A 25,148-nucleotide genomic window follows, 5' to 3' on the forward strand; every position below is an offset into this window, starting at 1 on the left:
GAATATCAGAAAATGATATATAATTCGTCGTTATCGGTCTTCGATCCAAAGGCTCGAAACCAAGCTTGAAATTCAACTCAGTTATAAACAGAACCTGTCTTTATTAAACCGAGATCATAGTTGCAAACGACGAGTGTAATTAATTATTACAGGGCAAGAAATAGTTAATATCGTAGAAATAGATAACGATCGATATCGTTAGCAGAGTCAAGGATCGCGTATGTAGATCAGATCAGGCGCTTGGCAACAGAGCAGAGAAATTCGCGAGGCGTCTGATGAGACTTTGTTTCACGGTTGATAATCCCTGTTTAAAACGTTATCTAAAAATGAACTGAAATGTAGGCCGTGTCCACGTTTAGCAGTCGCGCGGAAGCCGCGAGCACAGAAAGGGTCGTTACTTTCGTCGCAGTAATCAGGTTAATGGAGTATCGTGGCCCACTTTATTTTTTCATCTTCATCGGCTCCGCGCGTCTCTCTAACTTCCCTGCTTCCCTTTTTTCCGCGTTTCAAAGTCAATGATGCATTACCATCCGAAGATTTCGTCCCGTCTCCGCCAACCCCCGGAATCTTGGAGATTTTTTCCTTCTCTTTTTTCTCTCCACCTTTTTTTATCCCTTTTTTTAGGAGCACATATTGTCTCCTACCATGCACGCCCGCGTTTTAACAAAGAAATATATTCAACCTAAAAAAGGAACAGAGGATTTCACGTGCGAGCGTATTCTGAACCAGGCTACTTTCACAGCGCCGCTTATACGGTAGGATTTAACAGTGGATGTACCGAAGTTTTGTGTGTTTCCTGAACTTTCTGATATTCCTATGATCGCTGGAGAATTATATAGTTATTTTATAAATAAAGTACAGAAAAACACTTGTCTTCGTTCCGATGTAAAAAATTTGCGAACGGTTATACTTGTGATAGAAGTAGCTAGTAGACGGCGGATTTTTATGCATTTATAGGCAAAAATGCAAAAATACATAGAAAGCACTATAGGTATTTTATCCTCAAACAAACGTAGAATAATACTGGGTTATCAATTGACTGTGGATTTTTATGCGTTTATAGAAAATTTGGGGATACAAAAATGCACAGAATGCATATAATACACGAAGATATATAAAACATCTAAAGAGTAATGTTGCAGTAAAAAAGATTATCACTGTCGTGCTATCTCAAAGTACAACTCAGTGCAATCGAGTTTCTTTGAAGCGTAAGAAAGGTTCGGCAAGAAAAAATGCATGAAGCTAGGCAAGTTGTGAGGATGGATACTCGAATTTCCTGACTCAGCATTTTTTGTTGAATGCGTGTTTTGAAGAAGGAGAAACTCCAATCCTTACATACCGGTCACGTAAGCCGTATGTACCGGTAGCGACGTTCGAGTGTCCGACTAGTGGTTCGCAGGAAATAAAATAACAAAGCGTGCTGAGTTTAAGAAAAGGAAAAGAGGTATGCTAATTTTAAAAAAATTTCGCCTTGTGCCGCAACAAATAGTACTCTTTAAAACATACAATGGCTAAAACAAGTTGCCATCCAAGTTCAATTTTCGTTTTTAAATTGCATTCATAGAAACACGAATTTACATAAATATTCACAATCTAGTTATCAATGACCGAATTACTTAAACGATAGCGTATCTTGTCCTCGAGGAAACTATAGAGTAATTCTGCTTTGTGAACGACCGAGACACTTGAACAAGATACAATTAGAATGGCGGCTCGTTAACGACAATTTCCTATTAAGGCGGTGGTGTTTAATTAGACTTGGTGAGACGTCAGCGAATTTTCGCGTCGGGAAACACAAGATGCCGGGGGTGGCCTCTGGCAGTATACCGAAAGTCGAGAGGGTACAATGGTCGGACAGGCAGTTTCCTGAAAACTGAGCCAGAGAAGGGCGATTCCTTTCGGTCTGAAAGGGTAGGAAGAGATTACGTCGGCAGGCTCGTTCCGCTGAGTGTTCAGTTTGCTTTGGGATATCGGCTTTACCCTCGCGGATTCTCTGCGCGAGTTTGCCGAAAGCTTTGTGCTGGTCAAGCCGATTGTGACGTGCCTCCGCCCATCGCATCACCCAAACCCCCGAAAGGGGAGAGCTCGTCAGTTCGAATGGAAGTAGAGAGAAGTCTGGCGACTGCCTCTATCCGTGAAAGAATTCGCGTTCACCCTTTTCCCCGACGCTTACGGTATCGTCCTACATGTGTACTTAAAGAGACATCCAGTTATACAGCCGCTTCGGGGACGTGGAATTTTTCTTCCTGTTTTTCTTTCACTTTTCTTCGAGCAAATTGTATTGACTGCGGTAGGTGTTGGATCTATACGATTTCAATGCTTTCAAGGAAGTTTCGACGATCATAGAAGTTGCAAAAAAGTATTCTGTCGGCGAATTCCTTTGATAACCATTCATCTTATGATTTATATATTTATGTGAATATTAGTGGAAGTAGTTTTAAAAGTATTACGTGTATGTCCATTTTTTCGCCGGGAAATTTTTAGGAATGATTAATTGCCCTATTAGAATAGCTCTAGCAGCAGGACTATCAAAATCGTTAAAATATTAACGAGGAAAATGATTAACAAAGGAAAATCCAATTGGTTAATTACTGTTAAATTATTCTTCAGATTATTTCACGTAATTTTTTCTCATTTACACTGACTGTTTAATCGTATATATATACCAAATCGAAAATTTTCGAGGATCCATTTATATAACAAATTAAAAAGTATACTCGTTACAATAGCTATGTTCGAGGGATTGAAAGTACAAAGGAGTTTCAGAAATATAATATAGTAACTTTTATCAAGGACAGTCATGATATTTAGTAATTTGATTTAGTGCTATGATTCTACCAAATATCCTGAGAAATATTCTACTTTAAAATACCAAAGCAGTGAAAGAATTTGTATTTCAAACTTTCTTAAAGAATTCTCGATTTCGATACCTCGAGATTTCGAGTTTCGTTGTATCATAAACTTTGTTTCAAAGAAAGATATTCGCGGCTTGTATGCACTGCTTAGTATGCTGCTTCCACGGGAAACATGTCAGCTTATGCGCGACGACGTTTTCGTGAATTATTTCTTGTTTACTTCGACATCTGGTCGCGTTTCCTTGGCGCTGCACAGTGCGGCATCTGAACGAGAATTTGGGACGAAAACCAAAATTCGCAGGCGATGTGCGTGCGTTCGCAGGCCAGGCTCGCACGTTTCACAGTGCGGCATTTGAGTTAGGATTCGGGGCGAAGATCAAAAAATGCACGTGTTGTGTACATTTTCCTGAAACTCGATATAGGTGATCCCGACGTGAGTAAAAGTTTGTTTGCCAAATATTTGTTAGTATTTTCCCTACTCCCTGGCTCGGTTGAAATATCTTGAATATTCATTTTTTGTCCGACCACAGCCCGTGACATGACAAGTGTACATTGTACAATGCAGATGCCGAAAATAATCTTTCCATTTTTTCGTCAGTGCCGTACAGAGATCATTTATCCTTCCATTTCGTCAGATATTGTGACGTTTAGCAAAAAAAACGGAGTTTTCGTGTAACTTTAAAAATTTTTTCTGTACGAACGTGGTCAGAAGTCCACTCTTCAACCAAGTCGCGATTACGAATTAATTTGACTAAAAAATATAAGAACGTCCGATGCAGCAGTTTGCTGGACATAGAACAATCAAAATTAGAAGATGATTTGAACTGTTCTTTAAAGAGAGGAAGAAGCTTTTAAATTGGAAATTAAAGTTATACATATGGAATTCTTCATATTTAAGGTGTAATAAACGTCATTTAATAAGAATTGACGAACAAAGAGGTGTAATTAATGTGTTACGTCACGTGGGACATCTGCATTTAATCCCTCGCTACCTGGCAGCCAACAGTCAACCTACAGTCTTCCCGATTCTCAATAGACCCAAGGACCCACCATAAAACGTTAACTTTTAGCTTCATTGTTTTCACACATGTTTGCCAGTCAAATTGCTTGTCTTGAAGAATCTGCTAATCCAATAAGTATTTTCAGTTTATGGCTTGGTCTTGGAAAAGTCTTTGGGTTGATTAGGCGCTCTTAAAAATCACGGAGAAAGCGGATAGTCACCAGATGGGAAAAGCGAACATATGTCCATCGAAAAAGGCTGTTTTTCCTCAGGTTAAAAGTCACCCCCGCTCTACGTTGGTAGGAGACTTCTTCATATCCTGTTCATTAGAGTGGGTCATAACCAATCGGCATCGCGGATCGTTACCCTCACTTCCTGGACGAAAAGTGTGAACAACGAATCCGCGTTCTTCGGTCAAAGGGCACACTCACACCAAGCTTTCCTCCGAGACACCATAAGAGCAGTTCAGTCACTCTCGAGCAAGTGTTCAAGCAGTCTTCATCAAGTCTTCATCAAGTCTTCATCAGTGTTCGGTCGAGCTCCAGCGAGTCTTAGTCAGTCGAATACAGTCAGTCAACGCAACGATACGAAAAGAGTCTCAGGTCGTACTCACTCGCCGTTGTCCGTTCGAACATTCATTATTGTATAACACCGAAGTTGTTGGATCGATTAAATACATAGTAACCTGTTAATCGCAGCGTTATTTCAATTAATCACTCTTATTATCCCACAAGAAATAAGGGATCGTACGATTCGTGGCGTCGATTAGTCAATCATAACGGGAATTTACGACTCTCGCTGGCGCGCTTCTTCGAGATCGCGTCTCCCCGCGAACGTGCGACAGTTCAGAATGACTGAGCTAATTTTCAAGTGATTAGATTTCAATGTACAAACGATTTTTGCAGATCTTCTATCGATTTTTTTTAGAGAAGTATTGTTTACATTTATATTATCTACAGGTTGATAATGTCATCGAATTATAAGATCAAACTCGAACGACGATTATTTCGATTTTTGTCCACTACATGTCGCACTGTGCGCTGAGCGTGAAGTGTTTCGCGAAATGAAAGCTATTTCTTCACTACTACAGGTAGTTTCCGCTTCCGTGAATTGTAAATTTCGCGAACAGATTCCCGCCCCCTTCAAACATAACCGTAGCACACAGTGAATTCTCGACTAACCGCTGGATCTTACGGTTCCTCGACTCTCTGAGTATACGAAATAAAATAAATTCGTCCGTGTTTCCAACGTTATCATATCTACCAAGTATCGTTTTAACCCTTTAAGTTAGTAAAAAATCAATGTAAGTATTCATTTAACATCTAATTAATATTCCATCCTCTGTAGTAAAAATCGTTATTTAATATCAGCATATACAATATAACTTAGAAGATAAGGAACATGATAATTTCAAATATTCCCACATACTTTGAAAAATAAAAACAAAATATTCGATGGAACATTTTAACTGAGCAATATTAAGAAGTCAGTATTACATCAATTTAAGGTTGACATTCTTGAATATTTTAGAAATCAGTCGTTCAATTAATCTCTGAGTCAAACACTGGTAAATCTCCGAACTTTACTTTCAAGTAATCTGGTGAAAAAAAATTCAACGCGTTCCGCATATTTTTTAATAGAAGTATAGAAGATGTTGTGATTGTAGCGATAATCGTAGCAAATTGCACCTGGTCTATAAGAACCAATCGCATCCAAGATATTTAGTACTGTAAGAACGAATAATGTTCGCGCTATACTATCAACCGATCGATTCAGGCTTCTACAATTTCATCTTACACACCACAGTTTCGGTAAATAGGATTTCTTACGAGAAACAAGCTGAGAAAACGAAGTTTCAGGATCATATTTCACGTCTCGGATTTTCCCGGCGACGTCTAAAAAAACGGACGTTAAGGCCGGCATGCTTTAACCGGGCGATCGATTATGCAATAGGCTTGAACAAACTCCAAGGGACTTCATTATTATGTTTCATCTTTCATGCATGAGAATTTTCGTTCGCTTCAGCCTAGTTTCGTGGCAAATTCCGCCCTCTCTGTTAACAACGTGAAAGACTAACACGTTGAAAGTTCGATCCGTGGCCGCGATACACCGGAATTAACGAGGCGATTAAAACGATCCAGGTATTTCTGAAATTAGCGGAGTTAGAATTACGTCCACGTAATTGTGAGTTCAACGACGCGTACCTCAGAAAATTGCTGCTTACCACCAAACTTTTGTTATCCTTTCCTCTTTCCAGACGAATCTTTAACGACGACTTTTTGTTGCGTACATTTCTATTCGAAGAGTCGAATCGTTATATTCTTTATATACGTAGCTTCACTTAAAAGTGTTAGTACCGTTACTATATTTGTTTCATAACTGAAAAAAGTTCAAAGATTATTTAATTTGATACTTTGTCGACCCAAGTTCATAATAGCTGCGGTTTTTAACGTGCGTTGGAATGTTGATGAAAAACCAGATGAAAGACAAAACTTTTTGTCACGTGTCGTTTGATGTTCTTTTTCTCTTTGAAAAGTTAAATGATACAATCTCGCCCGTTGTGTACCGACAAGTTTCTATTTGGAACGACGGAAATGTATAAAACGGGCGAGCGCGTGTGAAATTAAAAGTAGATCAAGAATCCGCGAATTAGAGCGAGCATTGTTTACGCAGAGTGTTTCGCACGAAAAAAGGAAGCCAAAGGGGTAATTTTCCAATGGGAGCCGCTTCGCAACTTTCATCCCGACGAGAACTTTTTTCATTCGAGGATTATTGAGTTGTTGAAACGCTGGAATTCCAGATCAAATATTTATACGTTTCTTTCGCCTCTGTTCGACGTGTAACCGTGATTTCATCATTTTAATCGTACATCATTGTTCGTCGCGCTTTGTAACTTTGTTGGTTTACGTTTTCCTCCTCTGCTCAACGATAAACAGGTTTTACAAATTCTCAGGTATTCTTGAGGGGATTTTGTAAATATGTCAAACATTTCAATAGCAATCATTCCCTTTGTCATTTATAAACGTCTTCCTTTTATTTTCACTGGAATAAAATCGATCGATGATGGCTTGTTCGCGAGAGAAATAGCAAGGAAAGATAACTTGTCAATTCTTCGTAGCGAAACTCGTTGCATTTGCATCACGCATAAAATGAAACACTTGGCATACGTAACGAAACTTTTGACGGAACAAACGAATTGAAAATTACGCATGCGTGCGCGACTACGGAGCCGAGGAAACTCTTTGAATATTACAAGGTGCGGATGATTTATCAACGTCTAAAGTGCTGCACAGTTTAGTATCTCTGCTCGCGTAATTGTTCGGTGTAATCTCAGGATGCAGCTGCGAATTTATTATTCGACGCTATTGTTGGAATTTAAGAAGAGCTTCATTGAACCGTCGATCGTATCTACGTAAGAAGTTTCATTTCTATATCGGTGCTATTCGATGATACCTTAATTCTTATTTGAAGCTATTAATTTATTTATGACGATCGTTAATTTACGTGGTTCCAATTAGTTTAATTATCGACACATAAACAATTAATTAATAATTAATACCAAATGAGAATTCAATTCGGAGCGTACATATTTCATCGGAATTACATGGAATACGCTAAAGAATGCGTTGCATTTTGTATATTCGAGTGGAAATCATTTCATTAACAAATCAATTTTCCACAAGGCTTCCGTGAAAGAAGACCAATCGATCGGTCCAAGATACAACGAGCACGGCAAACACAACTCCGTTTAATTAAACACCTCGTTGCCTTGCCGCACGTTCAAAGCACCCGCACAACCATGCGAGCGCAAACATTCTCGAAACACACACACGGAGCAAGAGAGAGAGAAAGAGTGAAGTCGTAACGTTTCCGCATCGATTAGTGGTAACCACATGCAACATTCTTTTTTCCAAATTATTCGACAAAATTCTACCAATGTTTAATCGGTTAATCCTAGGTTAATAGGTTTCGTTAGCGAACGTACGAATAGAATAATGGTAATCAATACAGTCATTAGTACGACAATGGGTATAAGAAATAATATTAATCAATTAGTATCCTTAAAAGTCACACCTGTTGGATTTGATTTTTATTAATCTTTTTGCAATTCCCCCATGATCCTTCGGCAAGAACTGCCGTATGATTCTCGATCACACGCATGCTATGTATTCTGGGCACGTGCCATCGTGCAACTAAATCTCCACGTGACCACCATGCATCTCAATTTCCATACGCATTCTCAGAATCGCTACATCATGGTATAAATATTTTATCTGTTCCGCTAGGTCTTCAGTTATTGCTCCTCCATTCGAATTCTATTGTCACAGTGAATGCGTTAATTAGATGTATTAACTCAACGTATATAAAAATGTATTAATTCAATGTACGTATGTACTTATTACCCGATGTATACACATATGAAATACTCATACTTGTACGAAGTTTGTGAAATACTTTCAGAAAGTATAAAATAAAATCTACTTTAGAGGAAAGCTAAAATGAATTAAAATTTTGAATTATGATTTGGTAAAAGCATACGTGTATTATTTTGTGCATGCGTTTTTTATTACAGTAAATGTATTTAATATATATAACATAGTCGATGTATGCAGAATACACGTATCAAGTAAAGTCATTCATATATGAAATTCAGCTATTTTTACTTGCAAAAAGCACGAGACAAAGTCTACGTACCAAATACTTGAATTTTTAATCAGAATTTAATAGAAGCATACATCCATTGTTAAGCTTGCAGTATAGCGAATTAAGAACTAATATTCCTGTATTTATAATAGATAATACTACTAAATCTTCCGATCACTATCAACTCTGTAATAGATTCAGTAAAGGTTAGCTTTTATCGTAATACACTATCGCTCCTAAAAGGTCAGGAAACTCCGCCTCCCTCGAAATAAATTCTAAATTAATCCGGACGACTGTAACAGTCCCTATGATACGAGGGGTAGTTTAAGCGTAGGGAGTGAAAGCTGGTGGTTGAAACGAGGCGGAAGTCATAAGGGAAACCAAGGGCTGGTATTGTCTTCCGGAGGCAAGTAGGTTCCACGTGCTGTTGGCAACTTGGGTAATTATGTCGTGTCCGCGTCTCTAACCAGCCCCGTCACACGAAATTGCAACCTGACACCGGTCGTTCTCTCGCTTCATCCTTGAAAATCACGCTGCCTACCAACCCATATATATATATAGTATATAATATATACTCGTTGCTTTCAATTAATCCTTTTATTCCGCACCCTCTAAAATTGCTTGCTCGTGAACTACGAACCTACGAATGGTCGGTGTTTTCAAAACAGGACGATTATGGTTATTAAATGGCCGTCCTCCCTTCACTCTTCTTCACCCGCCTGCACCTTCACGAACGTTATTAAAATCGTGAACCAACCTTTTCCATCGACCAGAAGGGGCAAGTTTTTCTGCCTGCTACGAAACTCGATTAACGAAATTGGACGACGACGCCACAGGTGTTGTTAATGATGAGTTACTTCAATTGGTTGTCGAGAATATTGCTACTTTTGCTCGAGTTCCAACGAGGAACGTTGCCAATGTCAGACTATTTCTACCTAAATAGAAGAAAAATAGAAATTAGTGTTACTTGGATCGTGGAGATTGTTTTTCGATAGAGGTTTGTTAAATGATTTACCTTCTATCAATTTCAGTTCAACCGATTATAAGAGCCTTTTTGCATGATGGAACTTGGGTATATCGTTAGTGGACGTTTACAATACACAAGATGCAAATTGTTAGTATTAGTAGACTCCTTTGTATACCACTGACAAGTTTATTAATGAAGCAAATGAAATTCTAAAAATAAAGTTTTGGAAATAAGGCTCTTTTAAATACATTTTAGAAACAAATCCAAACTACAATAGTTATACATTATTAATACGTATTATTAATATGTATTAATATACATTATTAATATGTATTAATCCGTAACTGTATTAGACACTTTTATAGCAGTCCACGTTAATAACAGTCATCTATGTTTCTTAGATTCGTTGCACTACTCAAATATAATTCTGTTTTACCAAATTATACCGTCTTCCCCTTTAAAATCCTTCAGTTTCCCTTTGTACCATACGGGCCTTTAACTCGGTATCTTCAAACAGTTTCTCAGTCTCATTGCAACAATCATTGAGTGCCATGGTTTATTCTTTCTAATCTGCGAAGATTAACATTGACGAATCGGCTGAGAAGGGAATTATACTCTGGAAGAGCAGAGAGATTCGAAAAGAACAAGAACTGGGTCGAGAGATGTTTTTAAACGGAACAGCGACATTCTAAAAACTCGTCAGCAAGCAAAAGTCGATATCTAGGTCTGATGCCAAAGAGTGAATCAGGTTTTACGCTTCTCATTTTCTTCTTTATTCCTTGGATAAGTCTAGAAATTCCATCGTTCGAAAGGAGCAATCGAGTTAATCGTCACTCGAATTCCGAGGTCCTAATTATGCGTTCTGGATAGCAATCCGGGCGGTGAGTTTAATTACTCCCGATAATCGAGTAGATCCTTCCTAACCTCCTTCTCAAAGGACCTACGGAACAGATTGCAGTGACTCGAGGTGCTATTCCTGACATCGAGCCGGAAATCAGGGAATATAAATGAGAGACACCTTCGACGTAAGGGGATTGCTTGGTGGCTCCATGATCCCCGTTTGAGTAGATAGAACTTCACCATTGAAGTGTCGGGAACGTGATTGCTTGAATTATTTAGAATTCTCTGGAACTTCAGCAGACGGACGTATTTTTAACGTTCTTGTCAAATATCGACGATCTTCGAACTTTCAAGACGTTATTTTCTTTTGAAATTTCGTTATACTCAACAATACTTTCAGAACCTGGGGAATAAATATAAAGCATCCATCGATCCTCGTTTCTTGAATAAAAAAACCAATGTGGTTGGACGTACAGAAACTTCGCTTTTATTTTCTCTTATTTGCAATTAGAAAGTTATCTTCTTACTTCCTAGAGAATTTAAAAGTTTAACTGAGGATCGCGAGAAAAATATGATAACTTCAATTTTTTATTGATTTTCTCACCTTTGTGTTATTTGGTGTCTAGAGAGAAATACTTCAATACGAGACAATTAATGAAGTTAAATCCACGATGTTTCGTAAGAAACGAATAATATCAATTCAGTTGTCACGTATTGGGTTGTCCGGAAAGTGTCTTTCTTTTACAGACATGCCTTTTACAACGACGCGTCTTTATACAAACTAGAAAGCTAATCTGTCGAACGTTGTAATCTTTATCTTGATAGAACAAAATGGATTATACGTAATTCGATAAAATAATATAAAATGTTGTGCATCCATTATTTCCTTACAAAACGAAAAAAACTTTTCGGACGACCTAATGTATTAAGGAAATAATGATTGAAGAGTAAGAGTTAAGCAAAGATCGAGGCAGCCAATAATTTATTTAAAATAGTAGAAGGGATTTGTAATAATGCAATCATTCTTATAGCGAAGCCATTATGGTTGCCATAATGCAACGTCAGAAATTACATGCAACATCAAGCCATTGTCATGGCAACGGTGTTAGCTTGTCTGTAGTCACTACATAAACTAAAGCGGGTGGTGGTTTCTGGGAGTACAAACTCTGACCAGGGGGTGGCTTTACTACTCCATAAATCGCAAGACATTGGGTCGGTCGTGTTCCTGACATTACTGAATTCAGTGTGTACAACCAGATATTTATTACATGTGTAATAATTCATGAGCCGTGTTCTGTAAATTTCTTATTAGGAGATTTCTTTGTCCCGTGGTATCCACGTGGTGCAAGTTGTGCGCCTTGCGTTCATAGAAATACAGAAATTTTCCTTCCTCTCCGGAAATTGGAAATTGCAAAATTTATCAAGGTAGAAGAAACGCAGTGTAATCTATATATTACAGACAAAGAGAGATGGAATATTTATGGATTTAAATGATCTTTGCGGAGTTCTTGATTGACATATGAAACGCGAATATTATTCAGAATAATTGAATATACTTTGTAATATAGAGGAGAATATTTGCTATCTCTCTCTGAGTATTTAAATTTAATTGAATATTTTAATTTAGTGAAATATTCCACTAATTAAGCGTTTAGTCTCTTCTTCTGAATACCAATGAACAATCCTATTTTCAGAATTAATTCATTGTCATTATTTATTCACAGATTCTTTCACGAAGCTACCGAATTACGGTAATTTTTCTGGTATCATGGAGATCTACTGGCACCTAAAAACTTCATACGAATTTTCCATTTTAAACATTGTATTTGACCTGCAGCTTTTTTTCAAATTTGTGTATATTACGTTCATCGTATACGTTCATGCGTTAGAAGAAAAATATAAAGTGTCAAAAGATTGAAATATACCGATGAAATTAACACGTGGTATAGGAAACGATCTATGTCGAACAAACTGTATCATACATTTCAATTAACAAACGATCGAGTTAAATATTCTTGGAATGATCCCTTATTGAATAACAACGGGAGAGGATTGTTTAGAAATTCAAGGCATTCCCAAGGGATTTCGTGTGTCCTGGTACAGTTCAGAGTCAACCATTCGCTCGTATAATGAATACTAATACGTCTCTTGCATCGAGCTAAGTCTAGATAAAGGAGACTGACATCCCTTGTTAGTTTGTCGTTGATTGAGCAGGGTATGCCGGAAGAGGTGAAACTTTTAATTAGTTACTGATCCCTCGGACAATATAATTCCTTCCTGCGGGACGGTAGCATGACAGGAATAAATTGAAATTGCTCCGCTCGCTGGTTTAACATCCTTTCGGCTAACTCCTTGGCTTAACGATTGAGAAAAATCGCCCTAATCGAACATGTGAATCGTCCTACTGAATGAATTACCCAATTAAATCGATCTCGCGATCGATGAACACAAGCTGACGCTTTATTTATCTTCTTCAATAGGATAATCTTGTAGAGATGAGAATTATAGAATCTGTTTTAACCTTCTATAAAGTATTATTCGAATGTTTGTCCATTTATGGCAAATTCAAAGGCGATACTTAGCGAATTAGTAATAGTTAGTAGATACAAGAAATCCCAACTCAAGATTTCAGAAAACTATTCAGAAAGAGAATTCTAATTTGTTATAATTTCTCATTATGATTTAAAAGTTACGGGCTATTAATTGCTACGAATAAACTCTTTGATGTCAAAGGAATGGTATAACAGGACAGTAAAACAATTTGAGTATTAAGAAGTATAGATAAATGTAATTTTGAACTCACATGAAGTTATAGAGTCAAAGAAGAATAAATCGAACCAACCAGCCATTGAATATTAAATATTTATTTAAGTATTCGTTGTTTATCAGAAACGATTCCTTTCAAAGGCAGTACCTTTGTTCACATATTCTGCGTTTCTTCATTGTCTTCTGCATATTTATTATTTATCTCGAAGGTATCTCGACTTTCACGTAGCGCAGATAGCTGCACAAACGTTCTTTATGACATTTGACAGATTCTATTAAGGAACTCGTATCATCTCGTTTCGCGTCTGTCTTTGAACATGGTCTCTCCCATTTGCGTTTCCAATCGTACGATGTCAAGCCTTCTACACGTAACTTGTATAAACTTAAAACAACGATTGTTATAGCTTCAAGGTAATTGTAATTGGTTCGAGTCCACGTTGGCTCCGTGTGCGAGAGATAGTTTAGCACTTAGCATTCGATGGTGTCTTTTGGCGAGCGGAAGAGGAGAAAGCGGAAACCTGGAATTCGTGGAATGTCGCTCAACTTAATCCGTTTGGAGGATCAAATCCTTTGATGGCGATGCGTTTAGAAGCCTCCGTGGAGCACAGGAACGCCGAGACATTTTTCGTAGAAAACCAAGCGTGTCATACCCCTTTCCTATGAAATTTATTAAATTTCTAGCTGCCTCTTTTTACCTTCAATCTTTACCTTTTCGAGACTCCGGTTAAGCCATTACCTTAATCATTCCGGTTTTGAGATAATTAAATTTCTGCGGTTTATATTCTGATTCAAAATTTGGCTAATAATCTCCTCTCTGTATAATTATTTAGGAATTGAAGGAGCGTGAAAATTTGTTTATTGCTTGAAACGTTGTACGCAAATTACCAGATATTTCTATCGATGGATTTGGAATGAAAGAGACGAAAAGTTGCGCTATGACAGTTATTATCTATAGAAATTTCGGAACAAGAGTTAAGAATAAGTAGAATATGGTTGAGCTCCGTTTATGCGAACTTGTTTGGGGACAAGTAGGTTAATAATTGGAGTTCATATAATAGGAATCTACTGATCCTTCTCATTTTCGTTCATACAGTAGGAGTTCACGTTCAGACAAGTAGATTCAATCAGCAGGTCCCTCTCTTGTCTAATATCTTATTAACAAATAATACCAGTAAATTGGTAACAAGTTGTAAGTTATAAACTCCTCTTTCACAGTTTCATAACTTTTTGTCGAATAAGATAATTAGATAATTTAATTCACTAATAATATTATATCAGTTGCACAAGAGAACCCTCGAATTATTTTAATCAGGAACCAATTAAAATTTCACTCAGACGAATTAAGTTGATGGAAAGGAAGAAAGCGACAGAGCTCGATGACGTTTCAGCAATAAAAAGAAGAAGAATAAAATCTATAGGATCATCATTATCTTTTCACGCTGGAGATCACAGGAAATTAAACACGTACAGAGGAATACAGAGACAGGTAGAGAGGCGTTAGAGGATTGTTAGGGATCTTGTTGAAAAGTTATTAACCGGCAGTGATTATAGTTAGGTGACAACGTGGATACGCGGTCATTAGAGTTTCTACGAACGGAAGTAACTACATCACCGTTTCTCGGTGAATCCTAAACCCGCAACGATCGACCTGGACACGTTTATGGACAGTATAATGGCAGGATCGTCAAGGGGAAATGCCACGGAATAGGATTGCGTCCCGGTGAACGCGAATATTCTGTTATAACTATGAGGAAACCCGCAGGATCCGACTGCGGTGATCCTTGTATTATCCTCCATGCATCTCAACGTGCAAGGATAGAGACAGCAGTTCAAGGATCGTTGCGAATCCCGTAATCGCGTAACTGCATATCAGATAGGCATCATGAACGGGTGATTTGCTATTTCGCGAATCGTCTGGACATAAAGCTCTTGATTTGGCAACCATTTTCGAAACGATTACCTTAGCGAGTGTGATTTCGCGTATCGGATCTTGCATCTCTCGTTTGGATAGTTTGCAAGATTCGGTGATAGAAAATGTATTCCGACGAAGGATTTTACTGTGAACAATATTGTAATTTTTAAGCTTGCATTATATCTTATATCTGAATTTCAAATTTCCTCAATTGCGGTTTTTGAAAAAGGGGTAAGAAGCTTGTTAGGCACGGTTATTCGATAAGAAGTTTATTGGAATACAAGGTCTGTACGCTGTATTGGAAGTCAAGAGAAAATTATTTTATGAGAGCATCTTTCGATCTTTGAAGCTTCCAATGAAATGCGTATAACATTTTTTTTTAAATATACATATTGAAAATCGATAGAAATTTAGTACTAAATCGAAGACAATTTAAATAGATGTTCCGTTTTATACAAACGTATAACTTGTGAGATTTGAGAGCTGCTTCATTTCGCGTTTATTATTTCACGTTATTACAATCCTGAAAACTTCCATGATTATTCTTTAAATTTTGTTTACGATCACAAGTGAAGCTGGTCTATCTTTCCTCTGATTTCTTTATTTTCCCCAGGCTGATTAATTTTCCTTTTCGATTTCGTGCACCGCTATCTGTGAGACTAGAATGCTGGATTTGCTCTTGGGATTTCCACAAACTATAAATCCTTGCGTATAAAACGATTCGCTCGTAAAACGAACAGATGTAACGCAAAAAAAAAAAAAAAAGAAAGACTGAGAAGATTATTCAAATAACGGAGAATCAATATTTCGAACCATCCGGGTATCTAGGAACGTTTTAATTTTGCATTTGATGTTGCGGAAAAATTCTGGATATATTATAAATATTTGTTAAAAACATTTTTTTTAATACATTGTGATATCTGTATCTGACTGCATAATAGTGTATATATGTATATAGCTATTATGATATTTTATATCGTGAAAATTTAACGAGAAGTTGTCAGAAAAGATATAAAAATTAGGTATATTGAAATAAAAATGGAGAACGAAATTTCTACTATTTGTTTCCAGTGGAGATAATTATTTTACAAAGTTTGGTCATTGTCGTGTGATTACACTGGAAACAAATTACTCGTCCTATCTAATTTATGTCGATATCCCGTAATCTCGTTGGCTTCCACGTATTCGGTAATAAAGTTTGATAAGCCATCCATCCATCACGATGAACTGCACATAAATCATATTTCGTTCGGTTCCATGCATCGATTGAGGTCTTCTTATGTTTAAATACTTGGATGCTAGGACATATGAAAGAATTCCTATAAATTCTCTCAAACCAAATTGATTTGGTTTGCATATCATTGGATAATCTTCTCGAAGAAAACTTCTTTCTGCCAAGTATTGATCCGCTAAGCCCTATTATTATCAGGATAGTTACAACTCAAACTCTCTTTCGTTTGTTCTGTTCAATGAAAAATTATGAAGAAAGATCGGGAATATTTTACCCAGTGGCGTACACGTCTGTGAATTTTTCAGAATTTTCGGCTGCAAAATCCATAAAAAAAAATTCAAATTCACATTGCTTGTCAAGAATTATTCTACAATCCTAAAATTATTCTACAAATTCCAATTCTGAAATTCTACATTCTGAAATTAATTTTTTAATTGAAAAAGGAAAGGAAACAAAAGACTTTAAGGCGTCGTTTTGTAGATTGGTGGACTTTTCAGTCTTACAGTTTTTATCGTTTATCGTGAATTAATTGGGACTATCGTTAGATCGCGAGCAATACTTTGGGATATTCCGCGATTGTCAAGGTATTTGCACGGCGCTCATAATTGTCCAGGATTTTGAACGGCCGATTAAACCGAACCGTACGCAAGAGAACTCATCGAACGCCAATCACCGGCGTCAGGCATGTGTACATACCCCCGTTGCACGATGTACACATATCAATTTGCATTCAGTATAAATAAGTCGTGCGTGTGGGCGTTGTGCCATAAATGCGCCCATATGGATAGCTCGAATTTACCATTGCAGCGTAACGTGCAAATCAGCCGTCCGATAACAGCGGCAGCCTCCACCTGAACAATAATATTGTCCACAAAACAACTGTACCTATGATTTACGTTTATCATGCTTGGTTAATGGCACTATCATACGGAAACGATATACTCTATCTTCGTTCAATTATCACGATTCTAACGTTCGTTTCTGTTACCTAAATACCACTCTATGAGAATTTACTTACCTTGTCACGTAGAGTATCCCTGAGGAATCGGATTCAAAGATCAAGAAATTCGCTTTCATTTCTTATCACCTTTGTAGATTGTGGATTTTATAGCGATATTCGACGGAGAATTCAGGTAACAAGATATATGCGCGTGTATCATTTCATACTATATACGAAGGAATTCTTGAAGAAGCCGAAACCTTGCGTTTTATGCATATACGACGTTTCAAGAGTTACTGTGTGAATTTGCTTCCGGAGTGTGCGCTGTTTCGAATGCACACAATGGAAATACTCAAGCTACGAGTAGCTAAAGACAGTTTTAAAATTTAAATTTTCATCGAGACTGCGCCAGACATGATCACTTTTTCACGTTGCTCCTTTCTTTGAAAATTTTTAACAAATGCACCTACTACGACAGAGAACGCTACGGGAAATAATTTAATCAGGTAATTCAATTTCTGACATCATCATATTAAATTCGCGCAAAAGTTCATATCTATGGAAAAGCATATAATTCATAGTTAATGCGATATGACGACAGGGTCGGAAGCGTGGATAGATTTTCGTGACTTTTTCATAAGGGAACGACGACAAATTTCGACCACCTGTCGCGTTCAGGAGGCCTAATCAGTAATCAGAACTTAGCAGATGGTCGTGTCCACCTGTCGGATTTCCTCGCGAAATGTCCGGCACATCGCTAATTAATTGTCCGCAGCTTCGATCAGCTAGGCACAATTAAATTAGGTTGCGTGCGTCGCCTCTGAAATTCGACGTTAATGCGTTTAACAATTTCGCGTTCCCTTCTCCACCTAATTACGCTGTGGATTTACAAGTGCAGATTTCCCATTCCCAAAACGCTTTTTCTAACTTTTACTTAGAATGTTTTAACAACCTTTTATGTCAATTTTTTAATATTATATTATTTAATATTTACAGTCAACATTTTCTTTTTTTTTTATAATTAATAAACATGATATAAGGGACGAAAATATTCTACCTCTTTTAAATACACATTTTTCATTTTCCACCTTTTACAAAACTTAAATAAAGAAATTGAGAAAATGTTACAGTAAAATGACGGCCTTTGTAAGTAAATTCCCATGCACACGTTGGAACCTTTCACCTGGAAATTGATTGCGTAAGGTTCGCCTCTCTTCTTCTGACCAACGTTCCTCCTCGTTGCGATCGTTGAATTTAGATGCAAACTATCCTTGTTGCGCCAGCAATCGTGGCTGCTGTCATTGTCCTCGATACTTTTCTTTTTCTGGATTCTTTTATGCCGTCAATGCCACTACTATAGTAAAGTTACAGTACAATGTCCTTCTTTGAAAGAGTTAAAATTGTAAAACGTATTTACCTTCGTAACTCCATTATGATCTTATACAGTTCTTTTTTCTTTGCCTTTACTGTAATTATTGCGTGCACTGAATACACCGAAAAGAAAATAAATATGTAACAAAATATTTCCTTCGTAATAATTAATTAAGATGCGTGTATAAGATAATGTATTGAATTATTCAGAAAGATCGTTGCGTTTCCAAAACCGTAAACATTTAAAAAATAACGAAATGCTTAATTCGAATAAATGTTACTAGTTGGACATTGTATACGAAAAAGACCTAAAATTCTTCACAAACGAAATCATGAAATTACCACAAAGTTACAAAAATTACCATATAAAAACACAAGTTATTTAATACAGTTCTAATTTTATAAAATGTAGATGAAACTTAAAAAATTTCTCTTTAAACTTTTTTACACATTTCTCTACGAATTTATCCAACATCCCGATAATATAAAATTGAAACAATTGTATCGCGAAACATTTTTGTCAAAAATTCGATAAGCAAGGCGAAGATTTTAACAGGCTGAAAAGACAAGGTCAAGAATTTAGCCGCGTAATTTAGATTGACGGGAGCATTGACCTTATTTCGCCAATGGTAGAACGTATTGTTGGAAAAGGTTATGTCTTGAAAGGCTGGTCCACAGCTGTCGCCAGTATCAAGCATAATGCCGCGAAGAACACGTGTGTTGGCCTACTGCGCATCCTACTCGCGCAGTTTACCAGAGACCATGGACAGTGGCACAGCTTGTCGATCGCAAAGTAAATTTTTCTAATTATTTCAATGAATATTGCGCGTAATCAGTGTACCGTGTTACGTAGTTTCACAGACAAAGTACAAAGGACACGTTATTTCCTCGGTATACGTAATTTCTATTAATAGTAGCACCTGAGACAAGAAAATAAAGAGTCACGACGAGCGTTTAAGGTGTCAAGCGAAAGAAGAGCCTAACAACTTGAGTCAAAACAGTGCAGGTAAGCACGTAAATCGTCTCTATATTTAAAAAATTTTGATTTAGAACGTTATTTATTCGATATGCGGAAATAATTATAATAATTACATACATCGTTTTGAAACTCTTATATTTGTTATTACGTATATCAATTTTATTCATACATATTAATTTTGATGAATAAAATTGAATGTAGTGTTTGGTAAAAAAAGAAGGGGAACAATGGCTGACTGGTAGACCGGTACTTTGTGAATGAATGAAAAGAGACAAACATTTCCTTTATTCATTTCGAGCTTTTCTATATTTTAGTGCCTATAAATATTCATATATGTGCCTTGTATAAAATGTAGCTTTAATAAATGAATTTATTTACTTCTTGGTATTTGCATTATGGATTGAAATAAAAATTAGAGTATTATGTTACAATATAGTAAACAGTGCAATATAATAAAGTCTTGTGGACATTTTTCACTTTCTTATCTTGTAAAAATGTACTTGTGAGTTATATCAGAAGATAAGACGATAAAAGAGATACTGTGTTCATATGATTAGTTCATGTGATTTCTTATTTGAGATAATCGTGACTCAGATTTAAATCCGCTCTATGCAGTCACCCGATATGATGAGTATATTCCTATATTTGGGTAATATTAAAATTATTTTGCAAAAATTTATTTAATATTAAACACAGTTCTATATTTTAAAAAATAATATTTGAAATATTTTAAATTACAAACATATTTTCAATTACTTAAAATTATAATTCCACATAGAAGTTCCATTGATATAGGGGAAGTCTCAAATTATTGTTTTAAGGCGCAGAATATATTTATCTGCTTCGTGTCTTTCATGGAAGCAATAATAACAACACAACCGTATATTCATGCATGTATTGTATATTATTGCCAGTATCAATGAATAGTTTACAGTTGTACGTCGTACGATTCACATCTCAGAATATCAATATATAACAGGTACAGAAATATTTCATTTTTATATTATTTTCTATCAGTCAAAATTAGAAAGGAATTAAATTACTGCAAAAAACGGTGTATGTGTGTATTACGATCAATTTAATTACTATTAATCATTGGAAAAATATATGTTTGAAATATCGAACTAGTTTTTTCAAGAGAAATAAAATTAAAGGAAAATTTATAACGTAGATCTCAAGGAACGCAATTCGTTACGAGAACACGGTGAAATGGAAGTGAAATTGTGGCGAGTATTCCACGTAACGAGTTCTCGACGATTACCTTCACTCTGCTCGATGATGTGTTTCTAATTTCCTCTTGCCCGCTTTGTCAACAAAATGTGAGTAGAACACGCCAGATAATATCATTGCAACTTTATTATGTCGTGCTAGATTGCGTAACTATTGAAAAGTATTGCGTTTTATGTGAAATATCTACGATATAATCCTTAATTCTTATCACGTTATATCCCCTTTGCTTTTAAACTGAAAGTTATAGATCTCTCTAATAGTTATTTCTAATCTTACAATAATCCTTCAAATACTCGAAGATTAAAACCTAGAATATCTTAATCTAAACGCGCTGTAATTGTCTTAAAGCCTAAACAGAACAGATATGTACACAAAACGAAGAATCTTCAAATATTTAATATATAAATACATTCTGAGCAAAAGTAACAAAAGACACTGAAGTCATCCTTTCGTTAGAAGTTATTCGTCATTAGAAGGATATATTCACCACATTAAGAATTCACCATCGTTGCTCAAATCAATTAGAGGATTTCTCTATGTCACTTCAATTTTTATACCCAATTCTTATACAGCTTGTTGTGCAATTCTCTTAAAATCAATCTCTATCTAGTATCATGGAAATACCATACTCAATCCATTAAATCTATAGAATTTCTTCGATTCTATACATTCGGTTAATATAATAGAATCGTTCACAGCAACTATCCTCCAATAATATCGAGCAGTATGTGCATTTTATCGCGTAACGTTATCGGTGCTAAATCGCGACGTCATGTCACCGTGTCTTAAGCAATCGGAACCACTATATGTCGTCATCCTCGGCAAGCATGTTAATCGCGAAACTCTCAGTATGTACAGTAAATCTTGCCACTCGATACTTCGTCTCTAAAAGCTTGACAAACCCATTCAGTGGCCGAGTCCCGGATGCTTATACAACATCGAGCAACTGTCGTACGAAGCGAGCATCGTGTGAGCATCTGCGATCGTCCAGTACATCTGACGGCAATACACACCGTCGACGACGATGATACATGCAGGTGTTGATCCCATATCCGCTTGTGAGAGCGGTTAACGCCGCCGCGAGTCACGTGTGCTTGATTTACTCTCATCCTCGCACACGTTCCCTCGTCGAATCGCTCTGCCTCTATCTCTCTGTCTGTGTGTTTCTCGTGGTTCCATAGTTGCTCCGTAGAATTCTGTTAAATCATGTCAGGTCGTGTTGGGCCGCTTCCTTGCATCGCCTCATGCTCGTCGTGTCGCGTTCCTCTCCGGCTATCCAGGCTCCACTCACGCTGTTGCACGATTTGTGGCACGTCACGCCTCTGTTAATCACGTTATTTGCCATATACAATCGGATCGCTTCATCCACAGATTTACCTGATCATCGCAGAGTTTGTTAGGTATGACACATTTGTTTCTTAATTTGTTTTTTAATATCTTGAACTTTTCCGCCATAATTTCGGAACAGACAGTACATATGTACTTTCTCTTTATTCGAGGTTTAAATTGAACGCGTCAATCAAAGTATTTTTCGTTGTTAACTTGTTTCCGAAAAATGGCCATTCGTTTTAGTAGATAATTAGGTTGCAGGAATAAAAAAATGATAAAGTTATCGTCCAATCATCCTTTCGATAGGATGATAGATATAACTTATTGTTGTCAAGCAATTTTCAAAAAATGACTGTTTATGTCGGAGAATATTGGCTATAAAATTACCTTTCAATCATTCTTTTCATAGGGTAGCAGGTAATTTTCGCTTCAAAAACTTCCACTGCAAAAATGTGTCAAAGTTGTTGGTCAACTATTGTATATAAAATATTGTCAAAGGGATAAAATATTGTACAGAGGGATAGAGTCATTTTGCTAAAAACCAAAGCTTCATGTGAAAAAATTCTATTACATGCTGCTGGTTCCCCTTTTTCTTTAAATATCTATAATAATTTCTATATACATTTTTAGAGTAGTTTCAAAATTTACCAATATAATAGGATAGTTGGTTGTCGTTACAGCGCTAATGAAGTTTCGAAATGTTTCATATAACACAAATAATATATTCGTAGAACGTGTTTACAAATGTTGCTATACATAAACTATTTATTCATAAAGATGTAGATAGGACGTGTGGAAAGTCAGTTTCTTAAGGTTGGTTAACTGAAGCTGGAACGCTCTTGATATTCGCCAATTGCATACGGCGAAAACTGAACTGAGACAAGTAATTTGCCGAGTAATTTTTAGACGCTTGAAATTGGTGGTACGTTTAATAGCCTTCTTATGTCAGCTCGAGGGTTAATTGGTGGTAGATTAAAGCAGTGTGTCGTAGCGTTCGGTGCAATTACACTACGGCTCGTGCAATCTTCGTGGGACTTATTAAGAAAAGGAAATAGCTTAGTTCTGAGTATATTCTTACACCCAGTATTAATTTTACTCAAGCTGTATTGCGTGTCAAGGAAAGTTGCTGCTTTATATATTTTATGACTGATATAAATAAGGTGAAATAACTAATTCGAAATTGATTACAAACGACGGACAAACTTGATTTATAAATCATACGCTATAATCATAACGACCAAAGCAGATTCCATTATTTTCTCTAATTTTCTTCTATTTTTCAATCAAATGTTGCATCCCATTATCCAAACAGATGGTAGTTTTAATTAGACGAATTCGTCTGTGCAACTAAAGTTTCACTCAATAAAACGAAACTAATCAAAATCTTTTTGTGCGATTCAACTAATATTACTAATGAAATTTTGCAAGTCGCAAGCTACTACATAGTTATCAACACTAATAAATTCCCTTGCTGTTTTTGACGAAAGTGTACATAACGTTTCGTTAATTTTAAGCACGCCAGTTTGTCATGCTTACCCCTTTCTCCTTCTGGCAGTTTTCTCCGTCTCATGACTATTGTCAGGAGAGAGAGAGAGAGAGAGAGAAAGAGAAAGGAATAGTAGCCTGAGCTCAGGAAGCTGAGATATTCTCTGGCGGCGAACTCCGGGCAAGTTATTTCAACTGCACGGTGAAACTGATTTCGGAATTAAACGTACGGCAGGAAAGGTCGTTGGTAAAGTTGCGTTTCACGAACGCAGAGCGGAAAAGCGACTGCGGTGTGAACGACTGGCCTGGGAATTAGGCGTATAGCTGCAGCTGCATCCTTTCAAAGTGGCTGTTGTTAACTTCGACGAGAGTATTTGTAGTTGCCGTCACTGGTAACTTGAAGCGTTCATTGTTTTTTAATACGCCGCGTTCTGAACGCGGGATTTTCATCGTCTCTCTTCGAGGACTCCCATTTCTTGGCAATCGTGGGAAATTGTTGGAATAATAATATTATTTCAAACTACGCTCTTGGGCATTTAACGGTGTACTACTTTGTATTAAAGTAGATTATTCAGTAGAGATTATTTTAGCTTGTAACTTCTGACGGCGACTACATAGGTCTATTTGAGATTGAATCGTATTGTTCTTTATATTGCATTGTTATATTATTATTTCTGTTTCGTTGTTCGATGGATGTTCCTTCGTGAGTCAAATCGATCGTTAAATTTCTGACCTTAAGCAGTGACCATAGGAGAAGCAACACATGTAACTGAACTTATAAATATAACACTTTAACTTTTGAAATAATCCCGGTAATACACACTTTGATTTGATAATCGCGTAGTGGTTATAAAAAAATACTTCCGCGTATCGTACCAATGAAATTAAAATATCGAATTCTCGTTTCTTCTTCTCAACATTGCAAATGAGTTCGGAACGTATCGAAATACTCTTGGGTTTGAATTTTTCTTGTCGCGGTACATCTAGATGGCTTTCTCCTCTAGCTGATGACTCCTTAACGAGGCAAGTTTTAGCAAACGATCGATGCTGACGTATTGACACGGTCGCCTCTTCGTTATTTATTCTTCTGATTTGAATGAAGCTACCGGAAATGTTTCCATGCCGCCCTCGCAAACGCTTGGTATAACTTTAGTGTCGACTGTATAATGTCGTGGTCGGACTTGCTCGACCTGTACGCTGATACTTTCGCGTAATACTCGTTGTAGAATTCGAAACTTTGTCGTTATCGATTCCACGATTTGTCTGTACATACCGCTCGCTCGATGTAGTCGTTGGACGCCGCCGATGGAATTGTGAATTAAAATCGCATGCATCGATAGCGGGTTTCTTGTAACTTCTAAATGTAGATGGGATCTGAAGCAACTCGAGGAAAATAAAAATAAGGCTTAGCGATAAAGTTTCGAAGGATATACATAAAATTCCGGTATGATGGAAATTAAAACGTTTTACTTCTTCGCTCCAACTTTAGCTTTACGAGCGAAACTTTCAAGAAAGTTGTTTCATTTCTTGGCCAATTATGTCTTATTTTATTAAAAGCAGTTAGGATTAAGAAGAGAAATAAAACGGAACAAAAAGATC

General features: G+C 36.7%; 1 protein-coding gene and 2 long non-coding RNA genes across 10 annotated transcripts in view; 2 read left to right on the plus strand and 1 right to left on the minus strand.

Annotated features, from left to right (window-relative positions):
* LOC122574545 (inactive rhomboid protein 1) overlaps positions 1-25,148 on the plus strand; it is a 285,478-nt gene that overhangs the window by 121,549 nt on the left and 138,781 nt on the right. The window lies entirely within an intron of this gene.
* LOC122574547 lies at positions 18,256-19,260 on the minus strand. Its single transcript, XR_006319097.1, has 3 exons — positions 19,141-19,260; positions 18,573-18,639; positions 18,256-18,509 (listed from the first exon to the last, which is right to left on the minus strand). It is a non-coding gene; the product is annotated as an uncharacterized LOC122574547 (long non-coding RNA).
* Positions 19,246-25,148, plus strand: part of LOC122574546 — a 78,580-nt gene continuing 72,677 nt past the window's right edge. Inside the window, exons 1-2 of one of the 3 annotated variants that reach the window (XR_006319094.1) lie at positions 19,246-19,532; positions 20,677-20,824. This is a non-coding gene — a long non-coding RNA (uncharacterized LOC122574546). The remainder of the gene's footprint in view (positions 19,533-20,676; positions 20,825-25,148) is intronic. The other 2 variants (XR_006319095.1, XR_006319096.1) reach the window with 2 other exon arrangements.

The sequence above is a fragment of the Bombus pyrosoma genome, linkage group LG14, assembly GCF_014825855.1.
Source record: "Bombus pyrosoma isolate SC7728 linkage group LG14, ASM1482585v1, whole genome shotgun sequence".
NCBI lineage: Eukaryota > Metazoa > Arthropoda > Insecta > Hymenoptera > Apidae > Bombus > Bombus pyrosoma.